The sequence below is a fragment of the Myotis davidii genome, unplaced genomic scaffold, assembly GCF_000327345.1.
Source record: "Myotis davidii unplaced genomic scaffold, ASM32734v1 scaffold26, whole genome shotgun sequence".
NCBI classification, from domain to species: Eukaryota; Metazoa; Chordata; class Mammalia; order Chiroptera; family Vespertilionidae; genus Myotis; species Myotis davidii.
In genome coordinates, this window is record NW_006299245.1 from 6674131 (window position 1) to 6678467 (window position 4337).

At 40.9% G+C, this 4337-nt stretch overlaps 1 pseudogene; it reads right to left on the bottom strand.

Moving 5' to 3' along the window:
* LOC102775485 overlaps positions 1-4337 on the bottom strand; it is a 17188-nt pseudogene that overhangs the window by 1022 nt on the left and 11829 nt on the right.

Consider the following 4337-nt stretch of genomic DNA (forward strand, 5'->3'; position numbering starts at 1 on the left):
CGCCAGGGATGTCTGGTCATTGCTCCTTCTTCCGCCTGCCGCTGTGTGTGCGGCTCCAGCTCGTCCTTCACGTCAGTCTCTTCTGCAGGTCACGTTCTTCATGGGCTGCTTCATCCTTTTCTCCACTACTGTCCCAGAGGAAGCGCTTACGGAGGTCTCATCACTTTTCTCGTTTTCTTCTAAGGGGAGGCTTTTAACAACAGAATCGACATCAGGAAACCTGCAGCGCTTCTCCCTTCTTTTTGTGGTTACGGGAGCCGCAGCTTCTCTTGCTAATTTATTCGATAATCTTCGATTTTCATCGGTGTTACGAGCACATGATCTTCAGCTACCCACCCATCCCAGCTTCTGTTCCAATTGTTAAAATGGTCCTGACATTCTGGGATCTTTCTGCCTTTTGCTGTCTTTCCCAACAATAACATCAACAACCTGGATCAGCAGTTCAGGGCGTGGCAAGGGAGCCCGTGTGACGCTGCTCTGCGCGGGATGAGAGACCCATCCCCTTAGGCCCCATCCCCTACAGCACAGGAGGTATGAACATTAGTTTTGGAGCTACATAGACTGGATGTATGTCATAGCTCTGCCACTTCCTAGTAGAGATCTTGAATAAAATCCTTAACCCTTCTGCGTTTTCTGATCTGCAAAATGAAGAAACTAATAAAAATGCATACTCATTTTCCATCAAAAGTAAGTTAAAGGGGATTTTTTTTCTTAAAAAAAATACTGTCTTGTACAGATGTTTTTTCTTACTACTAGAAATTTACTCTTCACATATTAATGATAAAACTGGCTTAGTGGTATAATTATCATACTCGTCTGTACTGGTAAAGCCAGTTTTCCCCAGGGCCTGCATTAAAAGAACAGCAGATCTAAGGTTCTAGATCTTTGATTACACACAGTTACTTGATTCTGAGCTATTCTATTACCACTTACATGGTAATTTGTGAGTGAATAACATACTACACAGATTGTTATAATAATCAGTTTATCTGATTTACTCAAAAGCCCATGCTTAATTAAGGAAAATAATAGCAAGATACAAAATCTTTTTTGTTTGGACAATAGAGAACTTGCAAATAATTAACACTAGCCAGAAAAGTGGGATCAAAATTTAAATGAGAATTTTTGGACCATCACGATTTAGCAAAAGGGCACCATGCAGAATGGAGCTGTTCATAGAAGAAGGTAGAAAACCACAAGAGAGTTAGTGGAGTATAAAAAGTTAGACTGAATTCCAGAGTTGCTGTTATTATTATTATTATTCCAATGAGAAGCTACCTTCTGAAGTTTTTTCCTGCCTTAATTTTTTTCATAGTAAAATAAATCATGTCTTAAAATTGGAATGGATGTGGCTTTTCTCACAGGATCTTATAAATACTGGATGTAGGTATCACGGGTAGTGAACTAATTTCTCTAAGAGGTTTGAGCGTGGAAAAAATAATTATCTTGAATGTTAGGAAAAGCCCAGAAGCAGAGATTTTATGGTGGCAATGTCTTTTCCATTTTCCAAAAAAGTTTAGAATGCCACTCCTAAGCTTTTGTAGGCCTTATATAATCATGTGTCTAATTAGTCACCCAGCTTCAATAGGCTTTTAACTAATTAACCAATATTTGAATAGCTGACAGGTTGGGTGTTAGCTAGATACCTGTGTCCTAAATAAAAGTCCGAATTTCTTCACTTCATAGCAATGACTTTTATTAACTCTAAAGAGATAAATTGGCAAATCCCTATAAGGGTGACTACTATGATAAATCACTCACCTTCAAAAAAAGTGTTGTGAAACACAGATAGTTTAATAAAATCAAATGTGTGCATATGATTAAATACTGTCAAATAGACATCATCTACAGTATTAAATAATAGAATCATATTATTATATAATAATGTTTTACACAAGGTATTTTTATATCTAATATCTCATTTGATCCCAATATTGCTAGCAGAAAAGAAAATTTTATTTCAGCACTGGCTGCTGTGGCTTAATTGGCTGGGTGTGGTCCCATGTACCAAAAGGTTGCCTGTTCGCCCCGCTGGCGTGGCTCAGTAGTTGAGCATTGACCTATGAACAAGGAGTTCACAGTGAGATTCTGGGTCAGGGCATATGCCCAAGTTTCAGGCTCGATCCCCAGTGTAGGGGGTGCAGGAGGCAGCTGGTCAATGATTGTCTCTCATCATTGATGTTTCTATCCCTCATTCCCTCTCCCTTCCTCTCTGAAATCAATAAAAATATGTTTTAAAAAAATGTTGCCTGTTTGGTTGCAGGCTTAATTCCCAGGCTTCATCCTCAGTAGAGGGTATGCAAGAGGCAGCCAATGGATGTTTCTCTCTCTCATGGATGTTTTTCTCTCTCCCTCTCTCTTCCTCTGTCATTAAAATCAATAAAAACATACTTTTAAAAAAGAAACGGATTAATTTTATCAATTAAAAAGCTGACATTAAGAGTTATGTGATGATTTAACTGTTACTCAAAACAATGAAATCAAACTGGAACACAGATAATTTTAGAGTAGGTGAAAAACAGACACCCTCAATGTAAAATCTCTCATTATAAAAATGAAGAACACAAGACTCAGAGACAAATGCACTTGCTCAAGGGCGTGTGTTAGCATAGAGGAGAACCGAGATCAGACTTTATCAACTATGTTAATAACTCACATATAGCTTTTTAGTTAACTTGTAAAGTAGAACAAAATAAAAACCTAGGGACTTAAAACAGACCTTAGAATTCATCCATGCAAGGTTTCCTGCTAAGGACACCAGAATAAATTAATTGCCAACCACACAGTAGTAGGCTTGAAACACAATTCTCCCAATTCAGCATTCTTTTTAAATTGTATAAATGTATATGATCATTCTATTTGCAAGCATTTAAATGACTTGGGTTTAAACTCACAAACCAAAATGACCTGTATTTTATAGTTTATAAATAAAGAAAATAACTGGTGGTAATGCAGACTGGTGCAGCCACTGTGGAAAACAGTATGGAGTTTCCTCAAAAAATTAAAAATGGAACTCCCATTTGACCCAGTGATCCTACTTCTAGGACTATATCCCAAGAAACCAGAAACACCAATCAGAAAGGATATAGGCACTCCTATGTTCATAGCAGCACAATTCACCATAGCTAAGATTTGGAAACAGCCTAAGTGCCCATCAGCTGATGAGTGGATTAGAAAACTGTGGTACATCTACACAGTGGAATACTATGCTGCTGTAAAAAAGAAAGAATTCTTACCATTCACAACAGCATGGATGGACCTGGAGAGCATTATGCTAAGTGAAATTAGCCAGTCAGAGAAAGATAAATATCACATGATCTCACTCATTTATAGAATGTAATAAACAACATAAGCTGATGAGCAAAAATAGATTCAGATACAAAGAAGCATCAAACAGACCATAAAATTTCAACGGGAAGGCATGGGAGGCGGGAGGCAGGGTAAGAGATCAACCAAAGGACTTTTATGCATGCCAATGGACACAGACACTAGGGGGTGATGGAATGTGTGGGGGTTGGGGGTGGCTGGGGAGAAGTCAATGGGGGATAAAGGAGACTTACTAATATTATATGTAATATATTAAACAATAAATAATTTTAAAAAATAGTTTTAATTCAGTGAAAAGAATTTTGATGAGCTCATGAAGCAATAGCAGACTTTTAAAAAATAGTCTTATAAAGATACTAGAGGGCTGCTGAATGAAATTCGTGCCTTTGGGTCGGGGTGGGGAGGTGTCCCTCAGCCCAGCCTGCACCCTCTCCAATCTTGGACATCTCATTCACAATCCAGGACTTCTGGCTCCTAATCACTCGCCTGCCTGCCTGCCTGATTGCAACTAACCCCTCCTGCCTGACAGCCTGATCACCCCCTAACTGCTCCCCTGCCGGCCTGCTCCCCCCAACAGCCCTCCCCTGCAGGTCCAATCACCCCCAACTGCCCTCCCTTGCAGGCCTGGTCCCCCCCAACTCCCCTCCCCTGCAGGCCTGGTCACCCCCAACTGCCCTCCCCTAATGGCCATCTTGTGACAACATGGGGAAGCCATCTTGTGGCAGCCATCTTTGTGATGACATGGGTGTGGCCATATTGTGACAACGTGGGGGTGCCCATCTTGTGTTGTGAGGGCATGAGGATCAATTTGCATATTACCTCTTTATTATACAGGACTAGAGGCCTGGTGCACAAAATTTGTGCACTCGGGGGGAGGGGGTCCCTCAGCCCGGCCTGTGCCCTCATGCAGTCTGGGACCCCTCGGAGGATGACCAACTGCTAGCTTAGGCCCACTCCCTGGGGGAGCGGGTCCAAGCTGGCAGTCAGACATCCCTCCGGCAGCCCTCAGG